The 16,457-nt window shown below is 40.0% G+C and overlaps 1 protein-coding gene across 2 annotated transcripts in view; it reads right to left on the minus strand.

Annotated features, from left to right (window-relative positions):
• LOC100654034 (cytoskeleton-associated protein 2-like) overlaps positions 1–471 on the minus strand; it is a 44,761-nt gene extending 44,290 nt beyond the window's left edge. For both annotated transcript variants that reach the window (XM_023551354.2, XM_003412578.4), the window contains exon 1: positions 300–471. The gene's annotated coding sequence lies outside the window, so the exon portion shown is untranslated. The remainder of the gene's footprint in view (positions 1–299) is intronic.
• Positions 472–16,457: the final 15,986 nt, after the last annotated feature.

Below are 16,457 nucleotides of genomic sequence, written 5' to 3' on the forward strand. Positions count from 1 at the left end.
GGACGAGAGTGAGGTCAGCAGAGGCGCAGCGACCTGTCCAGGCGAGGTGCGCGCAGCTGACTTGTGCACCCCGCTTGCTGGCTGGCCCGCCCTGAGCTGGTCTGCGGACCCAGCTAATTTTGTCAGGGTTCTGGTAAACAAAGGTTTACAGCCACCAAGGGAAAGTGAATCAAGAAAAAGACAACTTTAAAAAGGTAGGGGAGCTTCCCCCGCCCTTCCCGGTTCCCTCAGGCAAACCATCCGCCTCCCGGCTTGCGTCGCTCCGCCCCAGCGACTCCCCTCGCTCGGCGTTCCCTCACCGGTGATCGAGGTCCTCTGACTCGGGGGTAGCTGCAGGTGCCGGAGCACAGTCAGGCTGCTCAGCGCAGTCTAGGGTGAGGGGTTCCCGTCTCGGGTTTGACTGCCTCAGGTTCCCACAGACCAGCAGCCCGCGCGCTCAACACGCCGCCAGAGACTCTGCCCTGCGATGGCGCGGCTGGCGCCCCCGCCCATTGGCCCCCAGCTGGAATTGAAAGGACCAATGGGCGCAGAGGGGCGGAGCCCGCGCTGCCGTTTCCGCGGCGGGTGGCGAGTCTTGGGTCTTCCCGGTTCGGTTAGGGCGGCTCCAGGCTGTGATTCTCTAGGTTTTCAAAACTAAACAGCGGCTTTCGCCCAGCCCGTAGGCTTGGAAGGAGTCGCGCTGCTGTATTCATCCGTTCATTCACTCAACAGTTAAGTCCTGGATAGACAAAGAGTTGTTTTCCTGAGCTTCTTCTCAAACATTTGCGCGTTCACCAAGAAGGAGGATATAAGCACCAAACTACCGTGCCAAGAGCAAATGTATTTTCCTTTCGCAAGTATTATTTCATTTGCGCATCATAGCTCTGAAATGGGACGTTATCATCTCCTGTTTCACAGATGAAGCAACAGGCTCAGAAGTTACTTGTCAAAGTTTGTGCAGCTTGCAAACCCAGTGCCGTCGAGGTGATTCCGACTCATAGCGACCCTATAGGAAAGAGTAGAACTGCCCCATAGAGTTTCCAAGGAGTGCCTGGTGGATTTGAACTGCTGACCCTTTGGTTAGCAGTGGTAGCACTTAACCACTACGCCACCAGAGTTTCCGCAGCTTGCAAAGGGGAGCTGAAATTAAAGCCCACACTCCATACCTTTGTACTACGCAATTATCCGGTGCGAAGAAGCGGGGAGAGGAGGATTAAGAGGTAAAAGGATAGACCCCTGTCCCTAAGTTTATAATCTTTCTGTGAAGCTAAGATACCATTTGTTATTTCTTGTAGACATTATGTGCTTGGGTGTGTTAAATGTGCTGCCATAATCTTATCTCCTCATCTAGAAATATCTCTGTCATAAAACCCACACAAACACCAATCCACAAGGCAAATTAGATAATTCAGAGCTAGAATGTTTGGGGGTGGGAGTGAGAAACGGTCGGGGACAGCTCTGGGCTGCTTTTCTGGTTTTAAAGCACTGGGTTCACAGCAGTAAGCCTGGGCTGGACTCTGTTTCATTTAGCTTTTAAGTGAGGGCGGTGGAGGTGGGAGGATGTGACTTCCACCTCCCTCTGCCCAGGTCTGAGAACCTCTAGAGCTGGCGCTAAACTGGTCAGTTTTCTCCACATTTTGTTGCATTTTTCTTCAGACATCTTATGATAACCAACCTGTTGCAGTAGATCAATTGTGACTTATGGCGACCCCACGTGTTAAAGAGTAGAACTCCACTCCGTGGGGTTTTCATGTCTGCAACCTTCCAGAAGCCGATCACCAGGCCTATCTTCCCAGGTGCATCTGGGTGGGCTGGAAGCCAATCTTTAGGTTAGTAGCTCAGCGCTTAACCGTTTGTGCCACCCAGGGACTTTCATCTTATGGTAGTACTTGTTGTGGGCCTTCGATTCTAACTCATAGCGACCCTATAGGACAGAGTAGAACTTAGAACTGCCCCATAGGCTTTCGGAGGAGTAGCTGGTGGATTCGAATGGTTACCTTTTTGGTTAGCAGCCTGAGCTCTTAACCTCTATGCCACCAGGGCTCCCATGGTATGTTAGCAGATTGCTAATAAGAAAGTTGTTTGGGGGGTTTCTATAGTCTGTTTCTTTTTAAATGTCCCACTTTTAGTGTAACTGTCTATACTTAAGGCCAATTTTGTGAAAAGCTACAAACAGAGCCCATCACCAGCCTTAAGATATCACTTCTATTTACGTACTACAGTTAATCTTGTTGATTATTTAGTAAAACTTCATTAGATTCATTAACTTCATTAACCAGGGATTCCCACTAAGTGACTGAGAACAGCTTAATAAAAGAGTTAAAATGTAACTCAAGAGTTATGACCAAGATGGCAGAGTAAGAAGCTTCACAAAAGCAAACAAACAAAAAAAGCAGAAATTGTGAGCACTCATTCTTGTCAGAACTCTGATAAACAGAGGTTCACACCAACCAATTAAATGCTCAAAAAAAAGGCAACTTCGAGAAGGTAGGAAAGCTTTGTGGCTCTTAGTTACTGACCTGTGCCCCACCCCTCCCCTGGCTCTGCAGCGTACTCGAAGCAGCCTGCATTTTCTGCTTGGGACACTCACTGGCCCTTGATTCCGGAGGGAGAAGAGTAGACCTTATTTACAAATTATTATGTTTCTCTGTTCTAGCCTGTGAAGTGGCTACCTAAAGGACTGATGCAAAGTGCTCTTCCTATCTCTTCCATCTTGGAAGTCAGAGAGGGTGTGAAAAAACAGCAGAGGCAGGCAAAGCATAAAACGCTGTAAGCAAATGAAAAGCCTGTAGCCTCCTGGGGCAAAACAGTGTGATTGAGACATAAAATAGAAGGTCAAGGATGAAAAACCTTTGAGTTTTTTGGATATGAAAAAGTGCCTTGTACAGGTAGGAATTTAGAAAGCCACATGCATGCCCAAAGCAAGATAAACATCCTCAGAAAAGACCTGAGCAAAAGCTAAGCTTTCACTGGGGCTGATCTCTATGCACGGTGTTTTCCTGGCTAAGTGTTAAGGAGTGACCCAGCGCAGAGCCAATCTTGCAAGACTTGCAAAAAAAAAAAATATTTTTTTTGTATCTTTAAAACTCCTAGCATTCAAGGAAATTGCTGTCAGAAAGAGCTAAAAGGGGGGTAGTCCCCTACCCTGAGGTTATAATCTTCATGTGAAGCTAAAATAGCATTTGTTATTTGTTGTAGACATTTTGTTCATCTTTAGCTGAACATGAGCTAAAGGAACAGAGACTTCACTGGACATAGATGCCAAGGAATCCATTTTCTGCAAAATGGAAAAGTCATAAATATATTACTACAGCTTCAACAATAAAAAACAAACAAACTCTGAGAAAGGGAGAAAATCTTATTACAGAGTTATTACATTATATTATTCAAAGATCCATTTTCAACAAAAAAAATCACAAGGCATATGGAGAAACAGAAAAAGATGATCCAGTCAAAGGAACAAAATAAAGCAACAGAAACTATCCCTGAGAAGTCCCTGACATTGGACTATAAATATAAAGACTTTAAAACAACAGTATTAAATATGCTGAAAGAGCTAAAGGAAAACACAGATGAAGAACTAAAGAAAATCAGAAAAAAAAAGTGTGAACAAAATGAAAATATCAATACAGATAAAAAATATAAAGGAACCAAACAAATTCTGGCCCTAAAAAGTTCAATAACTAAAATGAAAAATACACTAGAGGAATAAAAGACATTCGAATTGGAATAGACATAAAACCATATTTGCAGACAACATACTATGAATAAAAAATCTCATAGACTCCACAAGAAAGCTACTAGAGCTGATAAATGAATTCAGCAAAATTGCAGGGTCCAAAATCAACACATAAAAATCAGTTCTGTTTCTATACAATAACAATGAACAATCTGAAAAGGAAATTAAGAAAAAAAATCCATTTATAATAGCATCCAAAAGAATAAGTTACCTAGAAATAACCAGGAAGGTGAAAGACTTATACACTGTAAGTGTAAACATTACTGAGACAAATTAAACACCTAACTAATCGGCAAGACATCCTGTCTTCACAGATTGGAAGACATAATAGTGTTAAGATGTCAATATTAACTCAAAGCATTCTACACATTCAATGTAATCCCTATAAAAGTTCTAATGGCCTTTTTTGTAGAAATGGAAAAGTCAATTCTCAAATACATATGGAATGAAAAACGGCCCTGAATAGTCAAAAAATCTTAAAAAATAATAAGTTTCCTCTCTATCTACACTCCCTTGGTGATCTCATGCCTTTTAAGGAAAAAAGTATTAGATTTACTTTTTATTTTTCTGGGATAAATCATTTAGGGATACTTACAGATAAGCTCATGAGTGGTGTCTTAGTCTGGGTTCTCTAGAGGTGTAAAACCAGTGAAGTGCATGTATAAATATATATACAGAGAGATCTATTTCAAGGAAATGGCTCACGCGATTGTGGAGGCTGGCAAGTCCCAAGTCTGTGGGTCAGGCAACAGGCTGGAGGCTTCTCCTGACTCAGGTGATTGTGGGGGCTGATGAACCCAAAGTCTGCAGGTCAAATGGCATGTTGCTGGCTCACAGGGTTGTGGGAGCTGGCAAATCCAAAATCTGCAGGTCAGGCAGGAGGCTGCTGGCTCACGTCCCAAGAATTGGAGGTGAGAGGATGATGAGATGAATCCAGAATTGAGAGAGAAAGAGAGAGATTTGCTAGAACATCCATATATATTGCATGCAGGCTGCACCCCCAAGGAAACTCCCCTTTCAATAATTGGTTGCTCACATCAGATCACAAAATGGAGGATGATTACACAATATCTTGCAAACCACTGAGAATCATGGCCTAGCCAAGTTGACACATAACCATCACAAATGGTAAACTGAATCATTGTATGTTTCAAAATGTCCTTATTTTGCCCTAAAAGTTGAATGATAGATTGGACATAGAATTGTAGGCTTACAAACCATTTTCTTACAGAGTTTTGAAGATGTTAGGTGCTGTAACTGATCCGGCTCCTAAACGTCTTACACTTGTACCGACAGATGAGGAACTAGTCCTGCTGCTACTACCTGCTGCTAAGGTCTATGGACTGTACCATGCTCTTCGATGTTAAAGATCTCTTTATAAGAGTGTGTTCCTTAAAAAAGAGAACCTACAGACTTGGAAAAAATCTTTGGGAGTGACATATCTGATAAAGGTCTGATTTTTAAAATATGTAGAAAACTTCAGCAACTCAACAACTCGACCCAATCAAAAAATGGGCAAAGAATATGGACACTTCACCAAAGAGGATCTTCAGGCAGCCAACAAATACATGAAAAGATGCTCACGATCATTAGACATCAGAGAGATGCAAATCAAAACTACAATGAGATACCATGTCACCCCTGCAAAAGTGGCAATGATTAAATACATAAATAAAAAGAAAAAAAACAAGAAATGCTGGTGAGGTTGTGGGGGATTGGAACTCTTATAAATTGCTGATGGGATTGTAAAATGGTACAACACTATGGAAAACAGTATGGCAATTCCTCAAAAGCTAGAAATAGAAATACTTTATGATCCAACGATCGCAATTCTACGTATATATCCTGGAAATATAAGAGCAGTGACACGAATAGACATATGTACACCTATGTTCATTGCAGCATTATTCACAATAGCAAAAAAATGGAAACAACCTAAGTGCCCATCAACAGATGGATAGATAAACAAATTGTGGTATACATATACAATGGAATACTACACAACTATAAAAGATAATGAGGAGTCTACAAAACATCTTATAATATGGATAAATCTGGATGACATTTTGGTAAGTGAAATACGTGAATCACAAAAAGACAAATATTGTATGGTTCCACTATAATAAAAGTCAAGAATAGATATATACACAGAAAGCAAAATTCTTTGATGATTACTAGGGATGGGAGGGAGAGGGAGGCGGAATTGCTTTCTAGATAGTAGGCACTTGTTATTTTTAATGATGGGAAAGGCAATCCTGAATATGAGTGAAGTCAGCAGAATTAGACCAAGGTAAATGCAGACACTAAGAAGTAAACAAGAAAAAAAGACAATTTTGGTAAGTGCTGTAGCATATACAATTTTGAGACAACAGTAAAAACAACCAAAAAATGTGTGTGGTTACATAGGTAGATATGGATGTTTGTATGTGTGTATATGCAAGTAAACGTGCATGTATAGGTGTAGCTGTAGGCCTGTGTGTATACATGTTTGTGTGCACTGCAAATATATTCATATATATAACTAGGAAGAATGACCTGGCAGTCTACCTCTGAAGTAACTGGCCAGTGAAAACCTTATGAATAGCAGTGGAACATTCTCTGAAATAGTGCTGGAATATGAGCCCCTCACGTTGGAAGAGCTGGGGAAGAGCTGCCTCCTCAAATCAGAGTTGACCTTAATGATAAAGTTAGAGTCAAGCTTTCAGGTCCTTCATTTACTGATGTGGCACAACTCAAAATGAGAAGAAACAGCTGCAAACATCCATTAATAATAGGAACACAGAATAAACAAAGGATGAATCCAGGAAAACTAGAAGTCATCAAAAATGAAATGGAACACATAAACATCAATATCCTAGGCATTAGTGAGCTGAAATGGACTGGCACTGGCCATCTTGAATCAGACAATCATGTGCTCTACTATGCCGAGAATGACAAATTGAAGAGGAATGGCATCACATTCATCGTCAAAAAGAACATTTCAAGATCTACCCTGAAATACAATGCTGTCAGTGGTAGGATAATATCCATGTGCCTGCAGGGAAGGCCAATTAATACGATTATTATTCAAATTTATGAACCAACCACTAATGCCAAAGATGAGAAAACTGAAGATTTTAATTGACTTTTGCAGTCTGAAATTGATCAAACATGCAATCAAGATGCATTGATAATGACTTGTGTTTGGAAAGTGAAAGTTGGAAATGAAGAAGAAGGATTGGTAGTTGGAAAATATGGCCTTGGTGATAGAAACGACTCTAGAGGTTGCATGATAGAATTTTGCAAGACCAACAACTTCTTCATTACAAATACCTTTTTTCAAGAACATAAAAACCTGTTCCTGTCAAGTCGATTCTGACTCATAGCGACCCTATAGCACAGAGTAGAACTGCCCCATAGAGTTTCCAAGGAGCACCTGGTGGATTCAAACTTTCAAGCACATAGAGAGTGACTACACATGTGGACCTCACCAGATGGAAAACACAGGAATCAAATCGACTACATCTGTGGAAAGAGATGATGGAAAAGCTAAACATCATCAGTCAGGGACTGACTGCAGAACAGACTATCAGTTGCTCATATGCAAGTTCAAGTTGAAGCTGGAGGAAATTAAAACAGGTCCACGAGAGCCAAAATTCAGCCTTCAGTATATCCCACCTAAATTTGGAGACCAACTCAAGAATAAATTTGATGCATTGAACACTAATGACCGAAGACCAGGTGAGTTGTGGGAAGACACCAAGGATATCATATATGAAGAAAGAAAAAGGTCATTAAAAAACAGGAAAGAAAGAAAATATCAAAATGGATGTCAGAAGAGACTCTGAAGTTTGCTCTTAGAGTAGCTAAAGCAAATGGAAGAAATTCTGCTAAGCAGAAGATTTCAAAGGGCAACCTGAGAAGACAAAGTAAAATATTATAATGAAATGTGCAAAGACCTCGAGTTAGAAAACCAAAAGGGAGAACATGGTTGACATTTCTTAAGCTGAAAGAACTGAAGAACAAATTCAAGTCTCAAGTTGCAGTACTGAAGGATTCTATGGCCAACATACTGAATGATGCAAGAAGCATCAAAAGAAGATGGAAGGAATACACAGAGTCACTGTACCAAAAATAGTTGGTCAACATTCAAGCATTTCAGGAGGTAGCATATGATCTAGAACTGATTGTGTTGAAGGAAGAAGTCCAAGCTGCATTGAAGGCATTTGGGAAAAACCAGGCTTCATGAATTGATGGAATATCAATTGAAATGTTTCAACAAATGGATGCAGCGCTGGAGGTGCTCACTCATCTATGCCAAGAAATTTGAAAGACATCTACCTGTGCAACTGACTGGAAGAGATCCATATTTGTGTCCATTCTACAGAAAGTTGGTCCAACACAGTGCAGAATTTATTGAACAATATTATCACATACAAGTAAAATTTTGATGAAGATCATTCCACACTGGTTACAGTAGTACATCAACAGGGAACTGCCAGAAATTCAAGCCAGTTTCAGGACAGGATGTGAAATGAACGATATCATTGCTGCTGTTAGGTGGATCTCAGCTGAAAGTGGAGAATGCCAGAAAGATGTTTACTTGTGTTTTATTGACTATGCAAAGGTATTCAACTGTGTGGATCATAACAAATTAGGAATAACACTGTGAATAATGGGAACTCCAGAATACTTAATTGTGCTCATGAGGAACCTGTACATAGACCAAGAGGCAGCCGTTTGAACAGAACCATGGAAAACTGCATGGTTTAAAGTCAGGAAAGGTGTATGTTAGGGTTATATCTTTTCACCACACTTATTCAATCTGTATGCTGAGCAAATAATCCAAGAGGGTGGACTATATGAAGAAGCATGCAGCATCAGGATTGGTGGAAGACTCATTAATAACCTGAAGTATGCAGATAACACAACCTTGCTTGCGGAAAGTGAAGAGGACTTGAAACACTTACTGATGAAGATAAAAGACTACAGCCTTCAGTATTGATTGTACCTCAACAAAGGAAAAGAGTCCTCAAAACTGGACCAATACGCAACATCATGATAAATGGAGAAAAGATTGAAGTTGTCAAGGATTTCATTTAACTTGAATCCACAATCAATGCCCGTGGAAACATCAGCCAAGAAATCAAATGAGGGAGGCAGGGTCAAGATGGCGGAGTAGTCAGACACTTAGGGTGATCCCTCTTACAACAAAAACCTGAAAAACAAGTGAAATGATTATACTTATGACAAGCTAGGAGCCCTGAACATCAAAGGCAAAGTTAGAAAATGGACTGTGCAGCAAGGGGAGGGAGAGACAGTTCAAAAGCGGAGAGGAGTTGCAGGACCTGAATCGCTGGGAACCCTCAGGCACCATTCCTGGGAGCGAATGCTCCGGGCTGGTGGTAGCGTTTGGCTGCAGTTTCCTCAGGGAGAAACAGCCAGCCGTACAGCCTACTCACACCTCTAGAACTAGAGAATAACAGTGCTCTCGGCAAAAGCTAAGTACTTGCATATATTTTACTGCACCCCCAGCTCCCAAGTGGGCTTCAGTGACTGTTGATTTCACTGGGACTGAGATAGGTTCTGCTGAGCACTCTGAGCCATTCTCCTGGCCTTGGAGAAGGAATAAGTTCACAAATGGGGGAATAGATAATCTGCCTGATCCACTAACCTGGGGAACTCAGGACAAAAGTGGCTCCTGTCCAGGCATAAACGGTCTGTGGACTTTGAATACCTTTCCCCGTGCATGGACCTGTGTGGGCCTATTTCAGGAGAATAAGCCCTTGTTGGCAGACTGCAGCTGTTTCAGGTGTGCGGTGAAGAGTTGAGTGTTTGATGTTTGACATGGCTTTGCCTATTAAACAGGGTCTTCACCTACCCACATCAGAGGCCTAAGAACTGGTGGCTCCACTCAGGTCACCCAGCTACCCACAACAGGGGTCCAAGGATAACTGGTACTTCCCAGTCCTTACAACCAAAAGCATTGGGTGGCCATGGTCTGCCTGCAGAACTGACCCAACTGCACGGTCTAGGGAACAGGGACACACTTTCCTCAGAGAAACTCGGGGGATGATTCTCAGCCCCCTGCTTTGTTCAGAGCATGGCCCCTTGCTTCAACCAGATACCGGTACCTACACCAATCACCCCTGCTTCTCTAAGACTGTAGAAAAGAGACTGTACCACACACTTGATGATAAGCTACCTGGACACCTAAGCTAAATCCATAAAATAAAAGTGAACGGACTCCTAGGCTCATATACCTGAGAACACCTCTAGCCATCTGTTGACAAGATGTTAGAACTTCAAAGGCAAAAATAATCAAGCTAGCTCACTCAAGGAGACTATTTGGGCATATCAAAACAAAACAAAGCAAGAAGCTAGGACACAGTAAGCAAACATAAAATAAACTAATACAATAACTTATAAATGTCTTGGACAAAACAGTCAATATCAAATCACATAAAGAAACAGACCACGATCACGTCAACAAGCTCTCAAAACAAAGAGTCAAGGCATCTTCTAGATGAAGATGCACTCCTGGAATTGTCAGATGCAGAATGCAAAAGATTAATATACAGAACCCTTCAAGATATCAGGAACGATATCAAGAAGGAGATCGGGCAATACACAGCAGAAGCCAAGGAACACACAGATAAAGCAGTTGAAGAAATTTAAAGGGTAAATCAAGAACATCCATAGAGAGACAGCAATCAGAAATTCAGGAGATTAACAATAAAATTAAAGAATTAGACAGCTCAATAGATAGTCAGAGGAGCAGAATTGAGCAAGTGGAAGGCAGAATTGGTGAGATCGAAGATAAAACACTTAAAAAGCACTTAGCACCAATGTATTTGAAGAAAATTCAGATAAAAGAATTTTAAAAAATGAAGAAACCCTAAAAATCATGTGGGACTCTATCAAGAGAAATAACCTATGAGTGATTGGAAAACCAGAGCAGAGAGGGATAACAGAAAATACAGAGAGAATTGTTGAAGATTTGTTGGCAGAAAACTTCCCTGACACCATGAAAGATGAGAAGATATCTATCCGAGATGCTCATCGAACTGCACATGAGGTAGATCTCAAAAGAAAGTCACCAAGACATATTATAGCCAAAATTGCCAAAACCAAAGATAAAGGGAGAATTTATCGTAAACGAAAAGTCACCTACAAAGGAGAGTCAATAAGAATATTCTCAGACTACTTGGCGGAAACCACGCAGGCAAGAAGGCAATGGGATGACTTATACAAAACATTGCGAAAAAAAAATTGCCAGCCAATAATCATATACCTAGCAAAACTCTCTCTCAAATATGAAGGTGAAATTAGGACATTTCCAGATAAACAGAAGTTTAGGGAATTCATAAAAACCAAGCCACAACTACAAGAAATACTAAAGGGAGCTCTCTGGTTAGAAAATCAATAATATCAGATATCAACCCAAGACTAGAACACTGGACAGAGCAATCAGAGGTCAATCCAGATAGAGAGATCACACAAATAAATCCAGATTAAAAAACTCAAAACGGAAACAGCGATGTCATTATGTAAAAGAAGACAACATGAAAACAATAAAGAGGAATGAAGAAATGTAGTCATAGATCTTTCATATCGAGAGGAAGACAAGGAGATATAAAGACGTAAAAGTTAGGTTTAAACTTAGAAAAACAGGGGTAAATGTCAAGATAACCACAAAGGAGATTAACAATTCTACTTACCAAAATAAAATACAAGAAAAAAATAGAGACTCAGAAGAAACAAAATCAACAACAATGAATAAGAGGAAAAGACAATATATAAACTACTGAGCAAAAAATTAAGTAGGAAAAATAAATTGTCAACAATACACAAAAAAACACATCAAAATTATAGCACTACCTATCCATAATTACACTGTATGTAAATGGACTAAATGCACCAATAAAGACACAGAGAGTGGCAGAATGGATAAAAAAATACTATCCGTCTATATGCTGCCTGCAAGAGAGACACCTTAGACTTAGAGACACAAACAAACTAAAACTCGAAGGATGGAAAAAATATATATATCAAGCAAACAACAATCAAAAAACAGCAGGAGTGGCAATATTAATTTCTGACAAAATACACATTAAAGAGTTAAATCCACCTCAAAGGATAAGGAAAGACACTATACAATGGTTAAAGGGACATATACCAGGAGGAAAAAACACATTCAATGTTTATACACCCAATGACAGGGCTACAAGATACATAAAACAAACTTTAACGGCATTGAAAAGAGAGATAGACATCTCCACAATTACAGTAGGAGACTTCAACACACCACTTTCAGTGAAGGACAGAACATCCAGAAAAAGCTCAACAAAGACAAGAAAGATCTAAATACCACAATCAACCAATGTGACCTCATAGCCATATTCAGAACAGTCCCCTGAACAGCAGCCAAGTATACTTTCTTTTCTAGTGCACATGGAACATTCTCTAGAATAGACCACATAATAGGTCGTAAAGCAAGCCTTAGCAGAATCCAAAACACTGAAATGTTACAAAGCATCTTCTCTGACCATAAGGCCATAAAAGTAGAAATCAATAACAGGAAAAGCAGGGAAAAGAAATCAAACACTTGGAAACTGAACAATACCCTGCTCAAAAAAGACTGGGTTATAGAAGACATGAAGGAAAGAATAGGGAAATTCATAGAATCCAATGAGAATGAAAACACTTCCTCTCAGAACCTTTAGGACACAGCAAAAGCAGTGCTCAGAGGTCGATTTATATCAATAAATGCACACATCTAAAAATAAGAAAGGGTCAAAATCAAAGAATCACCCTACAACTTGAACAAATAGAAAGAGAGCAACAAAAGAAACCCTCAGGCACCAGAAGAAAGCAAATAATAAAAATTAGAGCAGAATTAAATGAAATAGAAAACAGAAAAACAACCTCGCACTGGTACGACAACAGATACATAGACCAATGGAAAGAGTTAACAACACCAAAAGCTGGTTCTTTTAAAAAATTAACAAAATTGATAAACCATTGGCCAAACTGACAAACGAAAAACAGGAGAGGAAGCAAATAACGCGAAAAGAAATGAAATGGGCGATATCACAACAGACCCAACTGAAATTAAAAGGATCGTATCAGAGTACTACGAAAAATTGTACTCTAACAAATTTGAAAACTTAGAAGAAATGGATGAATTTTTGGAAACACAGTACCTACCTAAACTAACACAAACAGAGGTAGAACAACTAAATAAACCCATAACAAAAGATGAGATTGAAAAGTTAATCAAAAAACTCCCAACAAAAAAAAAGCCAGGGCCCAGATGGCTTCACTGGAGACTTCTACCAAACTTTTAGAGAAGAGTTAATGCCACTACTACTAAAGATATTTCAAAGCATAGAAAAGGATGGATACTCCCAAACTCATTCTATGAAGCCAGCATATCCCTGATACCAAAACCAGGTAAAGACACCACCAAAAAAGAAAATTACAGACCTATATCCCTCATGAACACAGATGCAAAAATCCTCAACAAAATTCTAGCCTATAGAATTCAACAACATATCAAAAAAATAATTCACCATGACCAAGTGGGATTCGTACCAGGTATGCAGGAATGGTTCAACATTAGAAAAACAATGAACGTAATCCATCATATAAATAAAACAAAAAACAAGAACTACATGATCTTATCAATTGTTGCAGAAAAAGGCATTTGACAAAGCTCAACACCAATTCATGATAAAAACTCTCATCAAAATAGGAATAGAAGGAAAATTCCTCAACATAATAAAGGTCATTATACAAAGCCTACAGCCAACCTCATCCTAAATGGAGAGAGCCTGAAAGCATTCCCCTTAAGATCGGGAACCAGACAAGTATGCCCTTTATCACCACTCCTATTCAACATTGTGTTGGAGGTCTTAGCCAGAGAAATTAGGCTAGATAAAGAAACACAAGTTATCAAGATTGATAAGGAAGACTTCAAAGTATCTCTATTTGCAGATGACATGATCTTATACAGAAAACCCTAAAGAATCCTCTAGAAAACTACTGAAACTAATAGAAGAGTTCAGCAGAGCATCAGAATACAAGATAAACATCCAAAAATCAGTTGGATTCCTCTACACCAACAAAAAGAACATCGAAGAGGAAATCACCTAATCAATACTATTTACAGTAGCCCCCAAGAAGATAAACTACTTAGGAATAAATCTTACAGAGACGTAAAAGACCTATACAAAGAAAACTACAAGACCCTTCTGCAAGAAACCAAAAAAAGACCTACATAAGTGGAAAAACATACCTTGCTCATGGATAGGAAGACTTGACATTGTAAAAACGTCTATTCTACCAAAAACGATCTATACATTTAATGCAATTCTGATCCATATTCCAATAACATTTTTTAATGAGCTGGAGGAATATATCACCAACTTCATATGGAAGGGCAAGAAGCCTCGAAAAGTAAAGCATTAGTGAAAAAGAAGAACAAAGTGGGAGACCTCGCTCTACCTGATTTTAGAACCTATTATACCACCACAGTAGTCAAAACAGCCTCGTACTGGTACAACAGATACATAGACCATTGGAACAGAATTGAGAATCTATACATAAATCTATCCACACATGGGCAGCTGATATCTGACAAAGGCCCAAAGTCAGTTAAATGGGGAAAGGACACTCTGTTTAACAAATGGTGTTGGTATAACTGGATATCCATCTGCAAAAAAATGAAACAAAACCCACACCTCACACCATGCACAAGAACTAACTCAAAATGGATCAAAGACATAAATATAAAATTTAGAATGATAAAGGTCATGGAAGAAAATATAGGGACAATGCTAGGAGCCCTAACACATGGCATAAACAGTATACAAAACATTACTAACAATGCAGAAGAGAAACTAGATAACTGGGAGCTCCTAAAAATCAAACACCTATGCTCACCCAAAGACTTCAGCAAAAGAGTAAAAAGACTACCTATAGACTGGGAAAAAGTTTTTAGCTATGACATTTCCGATCAGTGCCTGATCTCTAAAATCTACATGATACTGCAAAAACTCAACTACAAAAAGACAAATAACCCAATTAAAAAATGGGCAAAGATATGAACAGGCACTTCACTATGGAAGACATTCAGGTAGCTAACAGATACATGAGGAAATGCTCACAATCATTAGCCATTAGAGAAATGCAGATCAAAACTACAATGAGATTCCATCACACTCCCACAATGCTGGCATTAATCCAAAAACACAAAATAATAAATGTTGGAGAGGTTGTGGAGAGATTGGAACACTTCTACACTGCTGGTGGGAATGTAAAATGGTACATCCACTTTGGAAATCAATTTGGTGCTTCCTTAAAAAACTAGAAATAGAACTACCATCCGATCCAGCAATCCCACTCCTTGGAATATATCCTAGAGAAATAAGAGCCTATACACAAACAGGTATATGCACACCCATGTTCACTGCAGTACTGTTTACAATAGCAAAAACATGGAAGCAACCAAGGTGCCCATCAATAGATGAATGGATAAATAAATTATGGTATATTCAGACAATGGAATACTACACATCGATAAAGAACAATGATGAATCCGTGAAACATTTCATAACATGGAGGAATCTGGAAGGCATTATGCTGGGTGAAATTAGTTGCAAAAGGACAAATATTATATAACCCAGTGCAAATATTATATAAGACCACTATTATAAGAACTCGAAAAATAGTTTAAACAGAGAAGAAAATATTCTTTGAGGGTTACAAGAGTGGGGAGGTACGGAGGGTGGGAGAAGGGTTTTCATTTATTATATAGTAGATAAGAACTATTTAAGGTGAAGGGAAAGACAACACACAATGCAGGAGAAGTCAGCATAACTGGACTAAACCAAAAGCAAAGAAGTTTCCTGAATAAACTGAATGGTTCGAAGGTCAGCATAGCAAGGGCAGGGGTCTGGGGACCATGGTTTCAGGGGACAGCTAAGTCAATTGGCACAATAAAATCTATTGAGAAAACATTCTGCATCCCACTTTGGAGAGTGGCGTCTGGGGTATTAAAAGCTAGCAAGCAGCCATCTAATATGCATCAATAGGTCTTAACCCACCTGGATCAAAGGAGAATGAAGAACAGCAAAGACAAAGTAATTATGAGCCCAAGAGACAGAAAACCCAAAACCCACTGCCGTCGAGTCGATTCCGACTCATAGCGACTCTATAGGACAGAGTAGAACTGCCCCATAGAGTTTCCAAGGAGCACCTGGCGGATTCGAACTGCTGACCTCTTGGTTAGCAGCTGTAGCACTTAACCACTATGGCACCAGGGTTTCCAAGAGACAGAAAGGGCCACATAAACATAAACCAGAGATCCATCAACCTGAGACCAGAAGAACTAGATGGTGCCTGGCTACAACCGATGACTGCCCTGACAGGGGCAAAGAACTGCTGAAGGAGCAGGAGAGCAGTAGGATGTAGACCTCAAATTCTCATAAAAAGACCAGTCTTAATGGTCTGAGACTGGAAGGACCCCAGAGTTCATGGTCCCCAGACCTTCTGTTAGCCCAAGACAGGAACCGTTCTCAAAGCCAACTCTTCACGCAGGATTGGACCGGACTATGGGCTAGAAAATGATACTGGTGAAGAGTGAGCTTCTTGGATCAAGTAGACACAGGGGACTTTGTGCGCAGCTTCTGTCTGGAGGGGAGATGAGAGGGCAGAGCAGGTCAGAAGCTGGCCGAATGGACATGAAAATAGAGAG

This window comes from Loxodonta africana, chromosome 17 (genome assembly GCF_030014295.1).
Source record: "Loxodonta africana isolate mLoxAfr1 chromosome 17, mLoxAfr1.hap2, whole genome shotgun sequence".
NCBI lineage: Eukaryota > Metazoa > Chordata > Mammalia > Proboscidea > Elephantidae > Loxodonta > Loxodonta africana.